The sequence below is a fragment of the Ictalurus punctatus genome, chromosome 16 (assembly GCF_001660625.3).
Source record: "Ictalurus punctatus breed USDA103 chromosome 16, Coco_2.0, whole genome shotgun sequence".
NCBI lineage: Eukaryota > Metazoa > Chordata > Actinopteri > Siluriformes > Ictaluridae > Ictalurus > Ictalurus punctatus.
In genome coordinates, this window is record NC_030431.2 from 2,279,362 (window position 1) to 2,297,229 (window position 17,868).

Consider the following 17,868-nt stretch of genomic DNA (forward strand, 5'->3'; position numbering starts at 1 on the left):
CAAACTTCAGTGCTAAAGAGAATTCCTCATTGAATTGTACATAGTAGAGGTGATCGTGCGCGCGCACGATATGTGTGTGTGTGTGTGTGTGTGTGTGTGTAGCAGTGTGCGGACATCTTCACATCTCGCCCACTTTCATTACTCTCTGCTTTTAGACAGCCTCCTTTCAAAGGGGTCAAAAAGCATCCTGAAGATCCTGTACCGATTAAATCAGGGAGATTAATCGGAACGGCTGCATGAAGAGAAAGGGGAGAAGAATAACCGGAGACTTCGAAATCGGGAAATAAAGAAAGAAAAATGAAGAAGGGTAAAGAAAATGAAAAGACCGTAAATGATTGGAAGCAGTAGACGGATGAGCGCGCCACGCGATGGATGGACGGATGGGAGGAAGGAAGGAAAAATGAAAAATCAAAGAAAAAGGGAGAAAGAAAAGGAAGAAAAAAAAAAAACAAGAAAAGGAAAAGAAGGAAAAAGGAAATAATAATAATAATAATAATAAAAAGAATGGCAGAAACGGTGTTAATTGGGATGTGGCCTCCGATCGTCGTGATGTGGACTTTGGGGAAATCGGCTGCGTGAGAGAGGGGCAGGTTAATACGAAATGGAAGAGTAGTAGCTCTGCAGAAAGTCTCCAAGGACTTCACGCCATGATGTGTGTGTGTGTGTAAGATATGGGAAGTGTGTGTAGCCTAAGCCAGTGTTAACACCAGAAGATCCTATGACAAACATGTTAGTGATGCCATTACATGAGCCAGCCAATGGGCTTTTATTCACACAGAGCCCCCTCTGACTAGGTTTAGACCAAAGAAAGAAAGAGAGAGCGAGAGAGAGCGAGAGAGAGAGAGAGAGAGAGACCGAAAGACCTCACTGCCTCTGAGAATGTGCCTTAATTGAGTACAAACAGAATGCATCCACTAATTAACGTTAATCAATTTACTGCAAAGCGCCATTATGACTCAAAACCATGGGAAACATGCACACTCATTAGAAACAAGCTCGCTGAAAGCAGAAAGCATAATCATACTGATTTAGCCTCGGACTGCCAAAACAACAAGCGCGTTGGAAGAACGTCGGCAGAGCTTTTACGGCGTTCCGCAGAATGCGGACAAAATCCGTCCGCGCAGACGAGTAACCGTGGCGGTATGACGTTTCCGTGTCATGTGATGGCGTTATCTACTTGGGAAGCTACGTTTTACTACCTGGAATCTGCACCCAGGACCGATCCCGGGCTCGTTCGCTAGCGCGAGATCATAATCATCGGTTTGCTTTTATGTGGAAGGATATGTTCCGACCCGTGGATCGGCTGCGCATTTCTAACACGCAGGTTTGCAAAATGGCACGCCCTACATCCATCCATCCTTCTCCTCAAGTGGAGAAGAGCGCTGCTTTTAGGATGCACGACGTGTCACCGTGCAGGAGTACCTGCAGACCATGGACTGTTCTAGTAAAGTGTTAGCGTTAGCGTTATAAAAAAAAATAAAAATGGGAGATAAACATCATAAAACAAAAACAACCAGCTACTGCTGAAAAGGCTTCTATACAGTGCCTTCCAGGATGCGAAACCAATGTATGAACACACCGAAGTAAATACTGGTGCAATACTGCATCGGGGTATTTAGCTGTCGCTCACGCCTACCAGTTTCGGTTTATTCCCCCCCTCGAAACGTGACCCGGTGACAGCCGGATTAGGACGGGACGGATAAAAATATCATTTGCATCCAATTTCCCAGTCTATTATTTTATCTCCGGGACGCGCTTTTCCTTGAGGAACGCTCGTGCAATATCACCTAATCACAACATTGTTGTTTTTTTTTTAAGAATAAAAGAAAAAGCCTTTTTCATCCAAGAGTGCTGATAACGTCGAACGCCAGCAAAGGCGTCGGAGCCGTATTTCGGTGCCGGCGCCGAGGGCGACGCCGTAAACAGCTACAAAGTGGGAACACAAAGGCTTCGAGACACACCCCGCCCAATACGTCCCGATACGTGGAACATGCTCCGCGTTAAGGATCAAGAAGAGTCTCCCCGCCGGCCATTTTTAAATTATTATCCCACCTCATGACTAAAAGCTGGCACCCGATAGCGGGTGAAGCCACGAACGCCAGTCTTCCTGTGGTGCCCCAATATGCAAGGAAATACACGAAAATTAATAATCCAATCTGTCTAATCAGCTACTTCACCGTGTTGTTTACTGTAGAGATTTACACGCCAGATTTTTTTTCTTTTCTCCCCCCCCCCCCACACAGAATCTGGAGAGCGGCCTCGGAAAAGCGATCTCCGCTGAGATTTTGGCTCGAGGTGGAATGTCTTTCGGTCTCTTTTAAGACTGGGATGGCTACAGGCGGTTATCCTATAGGCAGACGGATATCGGCGCTGCTTCGTCGCAGTAAAGCTGATCCAACGGCAAATGCTTTGCTCCACATGGCATCAATTTGACAGTGAGAGCAACACCAGGTCTCAAGAGGGCCTCAAGTTGTGCGACTGCTGGACGAAAAAGAAACACCGTACAAGGCAAATAAATAAATAAATAAATAAATAAATAAAGTACTCATCGCTGCCGAATCTGGATCTCGGCGTCACCTTCCTTCGGGTTTTAATTTAATTTGAGCCGTCAGTTAAGGCGAGAGGACGTGACGCCGGATGGGAAACGTTTGAAAACGGAAATAAAAAGGTCCGTCCGCGAGTCGGTGCGAGAGAGGCCTCCGCTTCCTCGGTCCTCAGACGTACGAGGACGCGTCCGGACAGGAGTGTGATCGCGGGTATCTCGGCAAAATAAGCAGTGCGATCCAAATCGAAGAGCCTAATAGGTTTTATAGATCAACGGCATTGATTTTTTTTTTTCTTCTTCTTCCCCCTTCCCCTTGCTGTCTCTATTCGTTTCCTGACTTAAGTTTAATTCAGTTCAAGTAAAATCAACCCCGGCCGCCCTAGAGTTCAGCGAGAGCGCCGTCAGTCATATGTAGAAAAAGGCTCTTGACACTGGTGACCTTGCGGTCGGTCCTACATCACCCCCCCACCCCCCCGCGTGAACAGGAACAGGTCCTCGTTAGACCTCCTTTTCATCAGCGTGGCCCAGTCGATACTCGCAGGGAGTTTTCCTGTGCTTTCCCCACGACTGGGGGATTTCAAGGTGACGGGGAAAACTTTCAGCTGCGGTGAGTTTCAGAAGGTCTGATTGCCGCTGTGACTCAATTAACCCCCTGCCAGAATCCGAGAGAGATGGTGCCCGTCAGATTCGGCGAGGAAAAAAAAAAAAAGAAGAAAAAAAACTCAGAGAGAGGAAAACGCATCTTATCAACTAATTGGAAAAACAAGTAGTTTCTGTAATGGCGAGCAATGGGGTGTCGTCGTAAGGCTTCCGTGTAATGAAATAGCACGCGAACCATGGGTTGGATTTGAAATCGCACGTTCTTTGCGGCTCCAGGAGCACAGCGGTTAAGTAAAACCATATGCCACATTTGAAATCTGCCCGGTGCCACTCATCGAGGAGGTGTCATCGAGGAGGCTGGTGTGTAGCGGACTCTAAAACCACTGGGGCTAACAGGCAGCTCACCGCACACTGTAACCACAAACCACAGGCCATGAGTCATCGGGCTAAACGCTGTCATCATCTCGCCACTTCACACCGAGTTTCAGATACTACTCCGCTCGGGCCACGTGCTTCCGCCTCGTTTGACCGCTTCTGAAAGCACTGTGTTTTGCATTCCTTCCTGCACAGTGACACTTTTAACAGGAGGGGGGATCTGTACACCCTATCATCCTGCCCTCGGAGTCATGAAAGGTCGTCACTCGCAAAAACAGAAGCAACTTTATCTAGACGATCATCTCTAGCCTCCGCCCCGTCAAGTCCGCACCAGTCGGAAAGCTCCAGGTGAGTCTGAGGACATTCCCATGAGCAGTTATTTCAGCTACGTTTGACACCACAGGTTTCCCCCTCGCTCCCGCCCCCACCCACCCGCCGAGTTCTGAGGAAGGAAAGAAAACGCAACTGTGCATGGGTGCGAAACTACATGCAAGATATTATAATCTTCACCTAGCAACCCCACACACACACACACACACACAAGCCCAGCTTAAAGGTCCTTTCACACCGAGCTCGACGCCTTAAATCGCAGGCGAGCGGTACTTTCACCCCGAACGCGAAAAGATCCATCGCCTTCAGCGAATCCACGCCTCCACACTAGGTGGCGCAACCCACTATATCTGATCCGCCTATCGTCTTTGACCACTAAAAGAAGAAGTATCACGTAAACGTCGGTTCTGGTCACGTGATCTAAAAGCTCAAATCTAATCGGACGGCCCGTTTCGTCTCGGATCGACGGGAACGGAATCGACATACTGGTCGAAGGAGAGAGAAAAAAAAAAAAAAACGTCACTTCGTCACGCCGCGAACGATCGCGCCCGGCGCGAACAGCTCCGTAGGGATCCGTCTCTCCGATACGAGAGCGTCGCCGCGTCAAACGTTCACGTGTGAAAGGGCCTTAAAGCTAAAAGCGAAACTGACACGCAATGGCAGTGCTCGACTGGCACGCCGCCTGATCCCAGCTAGGCAAACTCTCTCGACTAATCTCCACTTTATCCCAGAGAAGTGTTCTCGAACGTGGCTCTCCTCGGATGCTTACTCTAACACACACACACACACAAACAAAAAAAAAAAAAAAAAAAAAAAAAAAGAAATCTACATTTCATGAGTCATGGTAAACAGGCGTGAGCTACACAAGACACAGCGCTCGAATCAGCCGCAATGGAGCGCTGAATAATTACATTCCCGCAGACTGTTTAATGGATTGAAAGCTTGCCTGTTTGAAGAAAAGTGAGCAATAAAGAAGCATGCAGGGTATAAATAGGGTAAACAGCCATGAGTGGCAGAGCAAGAGGGGGAAAAAAACAGCAAATGTTCCTTCCATTCTTCATGCACTCTTTGTATATTGCTGGAAATCACAGCCCTTAATGAAAGTAAGCAGGGGTTTTTTTTCTTTCTTTCTTTCTTTCTTTCTTTTTTTCCTAACTACAATTGATTCACATATTTCAAAGGGGCACAGACGGAGGCTTTGATCAGCTGGGATCAGTCGCAGAAGAGGAGAAGTGAGGGAGAGAAAGTGCAAGAAACTCGTGTCAACTGTAATCTACCTAGTCACCCCCCCCCCCCCCCCCCTCTCTCTCGCTCGCTCTCATCTGCACATACTTGGCCACCGTCCTCATCGCTGCATCTGCTTGCTCCGGCTCGGATACCGTGGCTTAGGGGTCTCTTTCCTTTTGACCAGCGGCGTTCAACTAAAATTTTGAGAAGGTCCGGCTACATACATCTCCTAGTTTACAAAAGTCCAGCTAAACAACAAACACGACCGAACGGTGACCTTTAACCTTACACTTCCTTACCCGTCAGGTATTAGTTCACGGCTACAGATACGCTGACTCGGAATGGAATGAATCTGACTCCACCGATCAGAACGGAGAGGGTGAAATAAAATCGCTTCTCTTTCTCGGCCTTCAGGTCATAAATATAAATGTGCTGATTAGGATTCGTCAACAACAGAGGCTCGGCGACGATCTGATCAGAAGGTGCGACGATCTTTCGAAAAACGATAACAAAAATAAAAACCCGGACAGCGAATCAGTTTTCGGTGGGTCTCCATCCGGCACTCGACGACCCCCTCCTGCTGACCGCTTCTTGCACTGAAACAGAAAGATTAGCTACACACCTGTCCAGAACGACACCGACGTGCACCGCGGGTGAAAATCCTCCCCGAGCTTCTGGGAAATCTTTACAGTTCTATTAAGTTGCATTAAGATGTCTGCAAACCTGACTGAGCTCTTAACCGATATCCCAGCAAATCTCGGGCTCTAATTGCAGGAGCTCGGCACCTAATACCCGACGGATTGGCCTGAAGATCTTTTCCCAACCATGAAAGACCAGCTTGCCTCCTTTCTATTCTTCATTCTCCCGAGGCTTTAGCGATCAATGCTGCCATCTGAGCTGTGAAAACAAAGCACCCGGATTCGGCGGGCTCTTTCCTGAACTCCAACCCCCACAATCCATCGCTCCTCGCGTGCGGGCTGATGACGGGAGCGGACGGCTGCTCGCTGTGTAAGGTTCGACAGGCCGTGACCGGGATTACTCAAAAACCGGCGTCGAGCCCAATGATGGATTCCTAATCTCCATTAGAAGGCTGCGTCTGGGCGCGGGCAGTAATTGCTTTTCCTGGTGAGGTAAGAGCATTAGGAGAATAAATACTTTGCTCCGGTTGTAGTCAGTGGCCGTGCACGCCGATTAGGCCTTTTAATAAGATGAGCAATCTGGTGATAAAAATCAATTAGCCCCGTCTCTTGAAGGACGGCCTCGCAAGATGGCTCAACTGCTGCGGATTTACGTGGCATTGCACTCGCATGTGCCCGAAAAGCATCCTGCGCAGCTGTGTAGCTCTGGAGCGGTGTAAACAGAAATGGGTCAGTAAATAATACACCTACTAGATTTTACTTGGAAGGAAAAAAATAAAGAAATAAATAAAAATCCCCAAGGACAATTTGAGTTCACCTGAAAGTTCAGTAATAGACAAAAAAAAAAAGACTAGCACAGGTGTAACTCTGCTGCCTAGAGAGTCTTTAAACCAGACCTGGCCAAGTCACAGCTTTGTGGCATTTTGCTCATGTGTGTGTGTGTGTGTGTGTGTGTGTGTGAGAGACTCTGGTTCTGTCACCTCTCTTCACGCCTGCAGGAGGAAGCTGCTGAGCGTCTGCTGAGCTCCGCCTGTCCAGCTTTATCAGCAGATTGAGAAAGAATCTGCTTGATTGAAACCCCGGCGTGCATCCAATCAAACTTCACTGCTGGACCTTCTTCATCAGAGTCAACAGAGGAGCATCGCGGGAGCTGACGCACGGTGCCCGGCGAGCATCCGGGCATTCGCTCCAGTACCGAGACGCTACGATCGGGTTCATACATCCGTCGACCGATCAGTAAGTCAACGAACAAACAGAAACGAACGGGGGGAAATAAATAAATAAATAAATAAATAAATTCAACAGCCCAGTCTCTTAATATCAAACTAGAAACCTGAATTTAACAGCGACGATCCTGAAAAGGGCGAGCGCGGGTCAGTGAGCGACAGAGTCAGAAAAGCGCAGTGGTGAGGTGGCAGGCGCACAGACAAGGGGGCTCTGTGGGTGAGGAGGATAAATTAATTAGTGGAGAAGCTGAAAAAATAAACGTTAGTGCGACGTAGAGATCACGCTGAGAAAAATACATTTCCCGCTGCGATCCATGCCCTTTATTGATCGCCACTAAATGCTCCAGCTGGCATGCCATGAAATATTCATATTTCAATTCTGACAGCTGGTTTTTTTTTTGGGAACTTTCCTTCGTGGCGCTGATCCATTACGGGACACTAAAACTCAATAAAAAACAACAACAACAACAACAAAAAACAACACAAAGAGCCATAAACAAACAGGGCATTCACTCAGGGTCACACCGTGCTGGCTGCTGGGAGGCCAGGGGTTCCCTTAGCGAAGAGAAAGAGAGAGAGGAAATGGAAAGAGGGAAAGAGATAGAGAGAGGGAGGGGTGGGGGATACCGCTGCTAGGTAGTCAGAGACGCCATTCGGTTAAGAATCGCGCACCTCGTACATGGGATCTGGGACGGTCATTACCCAGTAGACAACACTCCAACGTATAAAGACATACGCACTGCTGTAGAGTGAATTTTACATACCGTTGCCAACAGTCCAGGGGGTGGAGTCAGACCCGATCCGGCTCCTCCTACCTGGGAGGGGTCGAACCAGAAGGGAACCCGAGACGACTTCGGTGTGTTTCAGGGTGGACGAGTGTGCGGTGAAGTGTTTGAGAGCGTCTAGTGGGTCGGGCTTACACGAGGAGTCGAATCAGGTCCGGCTCCGGCTCCATCCTCTCGATTTTGGTTCCGCGGCGAGGACTATCCGACACAATTAGCGATTAAGATGAGAGATCAAACGACAGGCCGTCCGTAAACAATGACCTCGGACCGGTCTCCTCACATCCACACGTCCGACCACGTCCGGTTCCGGCGCTTTACCCGTAAGAAACGGTATCCTCGAGCGGCACGCGATCCGGAGCCGGCAAAGAGCCTCCGAAACACGGCGTCGCACGTAAAGGTCAATGCTACGATGGCGTGGAGATGGGGCGATAAATATTAGGATAAACCCAGCAATTAAAGACAGGGGATATTAGCATTTGCATAATATTGCAATTAAATTTCCCCCATGTCTATCAGACTTGGTAATCACTCGTCTCCAGCAGTTTAATTACAGCTCTGTGATGACTACTTAATGTGATTAGATGTTATACCTTATTGTCGCTGGTGGCATATTACACCAATTATATTAGACGTCACATCCTTGCCAGGACACAGGCACGTGACGCGAAACTCGGACGACCCGGTTAAAGGCGCGCTCCCGTGCAGACCTCGTCGTGCCAATCGAATGATCTATACGACTTCCGCGTTCACGCACACGGAGGAGAAAACAAAACGAAACAAACGTCTTCTTTTGCATAATTGTGTTAGAAGAGGTGCATCGCTTTGATTGAAGTGCAGCTTGGTAATTGTGGTGTAAACAGTCAGCTGTCGCTGCCACAACGGATCTTCCTCACGTTCTCTTCAGCTCGTTTTAGCTATTTTATTTTATCCCCCTCCCCACAATTCGGAATGCAGGCACGCAGACCGTAGCGTGATTGAAATAATTACAGGGTGTGTGTTACCTGTGTCGACTCCGGATCTCCTCCGTCGCTCTTCACGTGCCTTCACCCATCGAGCCTTTCTCGCGGCCGTTTGCTCATCAGCAGAGCAGCGAGCCTGACGCACCTCTCCGTCTTTCCCATCCCGGCGCTTACTATTTCCGTCTCGTCACTTAGCGGCCCGTCACTACGTAAAAACTCGCTCTGCTGTTTATGCGACGAGGTCTGCCGCCGCACGAGCAATGATCGAATTTAGCTGACGGGAAGAAAGAAAAAAGAAAAAAAAGAAAAAAAAAAACCCGACAGAAAATCAAAAACAGCCAGACAGGACCGGCGTCCTTTTAATCCGGACCCGAGCGCTCGGATATATCGTTTAAAAAAAAAAAACGTCTCACAGAACCAGGTTTGCCGGACGTGTAGAGATCGGGAGATCGGTGGCTGACATTCGGGAAGTGTGCCGACGTTCGCCGGCGTTTGTATGCTAATGCGCCCGGACGTGGCCCCGGGTTCGGTCCACGTGGCCGACGAAAGGTAACAGAAAATGTCAGGAGAGATCTTGTCGGACGTGTCGTCGTCTCGCGATTTCCCTAATGTCTATTTGTCTATCGGTTAATAAGCGTAACCGGACGTGTCGAATGACGCAGGCCGCGCACGTCTGGAGGGATCCGAGAAGGACGACGAGGAGAAAACCGAACCGGTCGAACGACGGGTGCGGTCAAGTTTAAAGGTGTGAAACCGCACGTCGTTTGCGCATAGGTCATGTTCGCACGTTCTAGACATTTCAGCGGCGATCTGGAAGTCCTTCGGCGTGGCCGGTGTCTCGGCGGTGAGCTCTGCCGTACGCACTGCCCGTGCCTCTGCTCAGAGCGAGAGCGCCGGTCTTATTGTTCGCTAACTTCCCGTGCAGACAGGTCAAGGTGTCCTGTTCCTGGAGGAGAGTGCTTTATTAAAGTCGGCGAGAAAGCGGCGGCAGGTCGCAATAGCTCACTCGCTCGCATGCACGGCTCCAACGGAGGCGTAAACTCTTCCTAAGTGTCGACTGGGGCTAGCCATTACTGACAAAACGCCGGTAAATCGTGCTTTATCACTGTCCGAAAGAGTGCGGACGCTTTCTCAGAGAGAGAGAGAGAGAGAGAGAGAGAGAGAGAGAGAGAGAGAGAGAGACCCGGACATAAGGTTCTGGTCAGGAGAAACAGTCTGGTCGAGCAGGGAGAAGACCGAGCGAGGAAGAGAGAGAGAGAGAGAGAGAGAGAGAGAGAGAGAGAGAGAGAGAGAGAGAGAGACCCGGACATAAGGTTCTGGTCAGGAGAAACAGTCTGGTCGAGCAGGGAGAAGACCGAGCGAGGAAGAGAGAGAGAGAGAGAGAGAGAGAGAGAGAGAGAGAGAGAGAGAGACTTTCTCCTACACTTGCACAAACTGAGCTTTCACTGTTTTACTGCCGTTGAGTTTTAAGGGCCAGCGAGTGTGTGACTCTGCCTGCCTGGACATGCCTCAAAATAAATAAATAAATAAATAAATAAATAAATAAATACATAAATAAATAAATCATAAAAGCCTCCAGATATTACAGGAAATTAATATGGGTGTAGTTGGGGGTGTAGGGGAGCGAGTATGGGCTTCCTATGATTCTTTGCTTGCTGTGGAAGAAATCAGAAAGAGGTCTGAGAAGAAATGGAAGCAGGGAAGAAGAAGGAGAAGAAGAAGAAGAAGAAGAAGAAGAAGAAGAAGAAGAAGAAGAAGAAGAGGCAGATACATTGTGTCTGAAACTCAATGCTCACAAGACCATTAAAACCCCAATACAAGAGGTCGGCCTTTATGGCATTCAAAATAACTTCTTTTATGTCACTTTCTTCCTGCTGCTTTGGCGTATATGTGTGTGTGTGTGTGTGTGTGTGTGTGTGTGTGTGTGGGCATAAAGTAAACACCGCTGTGTGACAACGTTTGCAGCATTACAGCCACTCAGGACAATTATGTGCTGTCACTATGGTTACCTGGGAGCAACTCGGAGCACCAGGGTGTTAGTGACGGAGCTGGAGCGAGACAGGCATGCACCTTAGGAGAACTCTGACCAGCTTACCAGCTCAAGACTTTCTCTCTCTCTCTCTCACACACACACACACACAAGTTTTGAAGCAACACTCAATAACACAAAAAAGCTAGCCATACTGGAATTTGTTCATGTAATTAGCGATTGCTCAAAATAAATAAATAAATAAATAAATAAATAAATAAATAATTCCATGTGGATATTAAGGGCATTAGATGACTCTAATAGAGGGTGTATTTGAGCTCTATTGCAAATCAACAACAATGCCAGCTTATTTGGGGCGGTTTACACCATCTGCGTGTAGATCAGCGCCTGTTATCTAAAGGTGCCCTGTTAGTCATTTGCCTCATCTGAATCGGAACGAAACCGAAGCGTTTACTTTTATATTTGGTCCGATGTCTGGTCCACAATCTGCACCAGCAAGCAAGCGGAACAAAAAAAAAAGAAAAGAAAAAAAAAAGGAGGGGGGGGGGACTAAGGGTTTCTTATTTGTTTACAGAACACACAGTACGTCAGCTACAAATCAGGCACCGATAAATAACCGCGTTATACGATGTGGCAAAGGGGGCGTGGTCAAGCGCCCACCGCGAAAAGATGGACGAGTTGTCGAGGACGATGGGGTAATAAATAACGGTTGTACATCAGTATGTGGTTTTTGTGATTCTTTATCTCCTCAGTGGGCTGCTAGAGAGAGAGAGAGAGAGAGAGAGAGAGAGAGAGAGAGAGAGAGAGAGAGATGGAGCTGAGTGTACATGCCCTGTAGTGGGCGGAGCTGTTCGAGTGAAACAGTGGGTCACTGAGCTTGATTTTGCTTTGGGTGTGCACACTTAAGAGCGCAGAGAGGAACCGTGCTGAGACGCGTCCGTTAATAAAAACAACAGCTCCGCTCTCACCATCGCCCGCTTCCTCATTCCCCACCCCATTGACCAGGGTTATCATATATATATATATATATATATATATATATATATATATATATATATATATAAATAAAAACAGCAGATATAAACGTTCCATCACCATAAGAGCATGGAGGTCGAGATGTAATAATAGTAAGTTTAAATTCTAAAAACTGCCCTTTTTGGGACCAAGCACAATAACGTTTCCACACTATGCGGCAGGTTAATTAGTACCACAGCGGTTTTTTTTTGGTTCTTTTAAATCTAGTACCTTAGTACCGTTTTGCCCCAGCATTCCTCCCATCCGGAAGACCCTCGCATCTGTCTGCGGCGCGTTCACTACGCTTTCAAGATTCAATTTCGCACGCCTGCTGTTCAGTTCGGTGCAGTGCGACACGTCGACTAATCCACCCCGCAAACCCCGTACACACTCTTAAAACGGTAATAACCCTCTACAGTGCGCATCTGCCCGAGTCTCCAGCAGCATTTGTCTTGGAGAACATTGGTAATCCCTTTTAAGTGTTGCAAGCACTCCAGCGTGGAAATAAGACGCTCCCTTTTCTTTACCGAGCCAAAATACAAGGAGCTGCTCTTCCGCGTGTCTGATCAGCTTGCTGGATGCTTCCTTAATCACAGAAATATGCAAATGTGGTTCCTGCTGAAAAAGGTAGGCTCGGTTCCGCAAGACTCGATCGCACGGACGTACGGAGCGCTGGGCGAGCGCCAGGGCCGACACGTTAGGCTGGCAGTATAATTCATTTGAATATCCTTATCCAAGATGGCCGCCATGTATGTGTATCCTGCACTAGATCAGCACGCTGGTTGTTTTTTTTTTTTTTTTTTTAAACCCGGTTTCTACCAATTTGGTCGTTTGCCAACAGCGCTCCCCGATCACACGACGGGGAAGGTGAAGGCCAAGACGTACCGTCTCCGGGGCACACGAATCAGGGATCCGAAGAGAACATGCCTGGCTGTGCGCTCGCTCTTTGGGAGACCGGCATTCACACTAGCCGATCACGGATGTCCGGGTAAAAAGACTAAATCCAGTCCTCCTGTGATAGCACTACAAATAAGGCTGGGAAACCTGAGGGAAAGGTGGCGTCAACACCCACTGAGCTGCTGCGGATACGATTATTGTGTGTGGGAGCGCTCAGTTCCAGCGCCAGCACTCGCAAATAACACATAAAAGACAAACCGCAGACACACAACTCTGTTTGCGTTTGTGCTTTACGGGAAGTGCCACGCACCTTATTTCGCGCACACACTCTTCCTTCCATCTGAATTGTGCTCATCCCAGACCCAGCAGGAAGTGAATGCAATGTCTGTATGAATATATGAATAACTGAACACCAAAGAAGCAGAGTCGGCGGCAGTGGAGAAGATTCCTCTGCGTGTGTGCATCCTGACACATGCCCAGATGGTGGGCGGCAGGGGTCTCCATCCCCCGCCCCGTCCCTGTGGGGGTCACCGGAGAGGCGCCATTAGACCCCGACGCTTCAACGAGGCACACGTACAGCAACACACACACACACGTGCGCACACACACACACACACACAAGCTCACGCCATTCCAGGGCCAAGCGAAGTGGGAGAAGTGACATCATCGGAGCGCCGCGGTGAGCACCCGGTGAGTGTGTGTGGGAACAGATGGCAGGAGGAGAGCAGGGCCTTCCACCTCGGGAAGCGGAGGAGGAGATCAGCACAAACGCGCGCACACGCACTCGGGGGGTCGGGATCAGAGACGGTGTGTCTTCTATATCGATTTTCTAAAGAGAAGTAGAGCGGCAAATCCAAACCACGGTCCATCTCTGAGGCTCTGCATTACATCGTCTATAAAAGAGCGCGGGCTGACCAAATTATCAGCGTGAAAAAAAATCCCCGACTCGACCTCCGACCCACTCGGACGCATCACTGAGTGCGAAGTGGCTGGGATGAAAATCACAACCTCCAAGTCCACGGTAATGCTTTTCGCCCCGAAACTGCTGGGAAGCTCGACCCCGGAGTACATCTTAGAATCTCAACTGAGGATACGAGATTGACCAATGGATCGGGTCACCGGTCACTGCACCGGTCTGTAGTGGTGAAACACAAGCCGCGGTTTGCTCTCCGTTTACCTGCCGGTCGACGTCCTCGTCCTCACCGGTGGTCAACAGCGAAGTGCTGAAAGAATAAGGTCACGAGGGCAGGCAGTGGAAATGAGGATCCACCGCACGCAGGGTTGCTGCCGTACTCTCGGTGATCTCGTGAGGGACCTGTAAATCCAGGAGGACCTCCGAGTAGAGCCACTGATCCACCAAACCAAGAGGAGGGAGTCGAGGTGGTTTGGGCACTTTTAAAAAAAAACGCCTCCTGATTGGCTCACGGTAGAACCGTATCGCACACGTCTCACCGCTTGGAGAACCCAGGACCTTCTAGAGAGAGATTAGATCTCCGAGATGGCTTCAGAACATCTGGGGATCACGCAAGAGGAGCTGGAATTTGTGGTTGAGGATAACGTCTGGACTGACCGTCTCACGCGGAAAAGTGGAAGGAGAACGAACGGAGGAATGATTCACGTCACAGTTTTAAGTCACTCAATCCACACTCTAAACGATTGACCTTCTCTAACTGCTTCATAACTCTTCTTCCTTTCTTTTATTTATCTATCATCATCGAGTGCTTTGTTCTTTCCCCCCCGTCTCTGTTTCGATTCATTTAATTCATTTATTCTTTCCATTTTACAGGTTGCTGTAATTTGCTGCTCACATTCCACGGGACGCGAAGGGCGCTATAATTATTATAGCGTTTGCTTTTAATGGTACTTGTCAGCGAAAGCTGACCTGAAATAAACATGTAATTTATTTGTTTCCTGTTCTAACGTCAAAGTCGGGTCTCGATCTGCACGCGCGCGCAGTCCTATGTATTTAAAAAATAAAATAAAAAAGAGAGAGAGCGAGCGAGAGAGACACTACAGATGATGTGAATGTGTTGGGGAAGGCAGGCTGCAGCAGCCGGGTGAAGGATGTGGGCTGGCTCGCTGCTCGTATTGACTCGTCGGTGAAAGAGCTTGATTCCGTCCGTCTTGATTCTGCCCCGGCGTATCAGCGTCACGTCGCAGACTGAAGTTTGTTATCTGCTTTAATTAAATAGATTCAGCGCCTCTGACAAGGAGAACCGTGCTGGAAGGAAAAGGGGGAGCGGCGCACCCGTCGATATTTATCCGATAGAAGCCGTTCGTCCTGGGCTGCAGGGTCTCGCGTACACACACACACACACACACACACACACACACAGACAGTAACGTCAGCTTAAAAAGCTCGCAGAACTCTACAGGAGCGCTCGCAGACGAGGCTCGCACACTCCACGGACTTATACACGGAGATCACCGACAAAGTGCACCTCATCCCCAAATCCCACTTTCTCAAAACAAATAAACAAACGCAGTAGTTAAAACCTGACCGCCGGGACGTCGCGGTGGTCGTGTCCGCGCTATTTAAAACCAAGAGGAGAAAACGTGGAGGGAGTCCCGGGTCGGTGAGACGCTCATCCGTTCTGCAGAGAGAACCGGAGCTGTAACGCGAGCCATGTTTCATGTTTCACGAGCTCTCCTTGTGGATCGTCACACAGGGGCTCGCACTACACGATTCATCTACGGTGATACCCAACACGCGTGAAGACACCGCGGCGTCTGCGACGGCGCTCGGGCTTTTGAGGGAGGTCTCCATACTGGACCGCAGCGATGCGTCGTGGAGCTAAGAGTCGAAGGGGTTTTCCCCTCAGAGATCCAAAACCGATCCTCTGCGACAATCCTAGGATCTCTATGAGCAGAGAACGTCACCTGCTGAGCGGGAACCGTCCCGCTTCTGTCACGCTTCCGCACTGAGGACACAAAAGAGTCCATCAACAGAAATTTTAATTAGCCACTTGGAGAATGAGCGATTAGCTTCCTGCTCATCGTCGCTTCTCTAGACGCGAGGAAAAGGAAGTTTTTTCGGTTTTTTTTCTTTTTTTTTTTCTTCTCTCAGGCAGGCTGCCAGACTCTCCCCCCCCCCGTTCTCTCACTACGTCTGGAGAAGAAGGGATGGAGTACGCCGATAATTAATCTGCAGCTCATTCTTGCGGTTTTGTTAACGTGCGTGTTGAATAGCACGGGAGGCTCTGGGCCTTCAAAACAAGAGCGAAGAGAGCGAGACTGCAGAGACAGAGAAAACTCCAACCCTGACAACCCCACGGCATTGTCTCTCATTCTCTCGTCTCTCCAAAACCAATCTTTTCCCGCAGACAATGGCGTCACGTCTGTGAGAAATGGCGCGATTCAGCTCCTCTTTTTCAGCATTCAGAAGCTTTAATGAAACTGGAATGTGTTCAGGCTTCTAATGAATGGCTCTGTTTTAGTGGTGCGACTCGCCGTTCTCCCGCCGGAGCCTGCCGAATTATGCTTTTTAACCATTGTGTGTGTGTGTGTGTGTGTGTTGTACGTTGTTGGTTTACTAAAGTGGACCCCTGTCCTCTGCGAATTCATATTAAACTCAATCATCGCTGGCTTTTAAACTAATAATCGACACAAAACTCTGCGCCGAGCCAAAAAGAAAAGAACAAACCCGCCGTTAACAAGCTGCATTTCCTGCGCGTCGGTGATGTTAAGCAAATCGCGACCGGTCTTCAAAGGCGCGTGCGTGCGCACATGTGACTGTGTGTGTGTGTGTGTGTGTGTGTGGGGCAAATGAACATGCTGATTGGTATTCTTGAATATGTTCACTGCTAATGAACCCCTACAGAGCGTTTGGGGATGTGTGTGTGTGGTGTGTGTGTGTGTGGTCCAAGTACGTCCAATGAAGTCGCATAATTTTTACTTGTTTTTCACTTCCTGATCAAGTTTCACACACACACACACACACACACACACACTTAAGATGATGAGCCACTATGAAACCCAGAGTTGAGAAGCTCATTCATTCTCTGACCTCAAGAATTCCTGCCACTTATGATGTTGCCATGGCAACGATCCCACCATGAAGACTAACGACCCGAGTGCAAGGAGACTGTGTGTGTGTGTGTGTGTGTGTGTGTGTGTGTGTGTGTTTGTGAATGTGTATATTTGTGTGTGTATGTTGGCACAGAAACAGCTGGGTCTCTCTCTCATTTACACTTAAATATGCTCAGGGTGAGGGCATTGGTGTCAAACCTTTATATGCCCACACACACACACACACACACACACACACACACACACACACACACACGTGCGCACCCCATATCTCTGCTACAAACAAGTACAAACAATCCAATCCAAGCTTTTATTTAAAACATATGATCTATTCCACTGATGAACACTAATATCCAGCACTGAGTCCGTGCAGGAGGAGGTTGTTTTTGTTTTTTTGTGATTGTTGTGGCCGAGAATGCTTGATTAAAAAAAAAAAAAAAAATGATGCAGAGTTTTTCGCCAAAAAAAATCGGAACCGGCGAAATCGCGACCGCGGGAAATAGTTCCGGACGTGACGTCTTTCGCGGTGACGTTTGCCGCCAAATCAGACGTTCAGCCGTACCCGCGTTCGACGCACGTGAATCGCGGAGGGATTCGGCCGCGCGCGTCGCGACGACGTCGCAGGACTCGTCTCGGCCCCAACTCCGGCGATCGCAAAATCCTGGAGGAACTGATAAACGTACGACCGTCAGTGACTTAACCGTTGCACGTCCGGAGTCCCCCGTCTCGCTCGCCTTCGACGTCCGTCGGCGTGTCTCAGCGCCGAGAGATGCGAGTCTACGCACGGCGTATACAAAACGCGGGGGGTCGCTACGCTGCGGGTGTGAACGCGAGATATTACCGATCTGGCGTGAAGACGCCGAGTATTCGCGCACCACGGGCTGTTTCAATATCATTCTCTGCAAGTTCTCTCAGGCTGAATGAAACGAGACGACGAGACCCGGCGCCCGACACCTTTGCGTCAGGAGATAAATACATCTCGGAAGAGCGGGAGTGTTTATCCTCCTAGAACGTTGGCATTAAATGTCAAGAACAGATGACACGGCCGTGGAAAAACTAGAAAGTTGATTTTCCCGACTCCGCGTGCGGGGACTTTTTATTACCGATGTAGTAATATTTAGAAACAGCGTCAGATTGATTTCCCTCGGCGCCGTGTTTGTTTTCCGTCACTCTTCCCCTGCAGGCTTCTCTCAGACTCGCTGAAGGAGGCGTGGCCTTTGCGACTGTCACTCGGACAGATCCGCCCAAATCTG

At 49.0% G+C, this 17,868-nt stretch overlaps 1 protein-coding gene across 10 annotated transcripts in view; it reads right to left on the reverse strand.

The window, feature by feature from the left end:
* msi2a (musashi RNA-binding protein 2a) overlaps positions 1-17,868 on the reverse strand; it is a 217,616-nt gene that overhangs the window by 120,746 nt on the left and 79,002 nt on the right. The gene's annotated exons all lie outside the window — the stretch shown is intronic.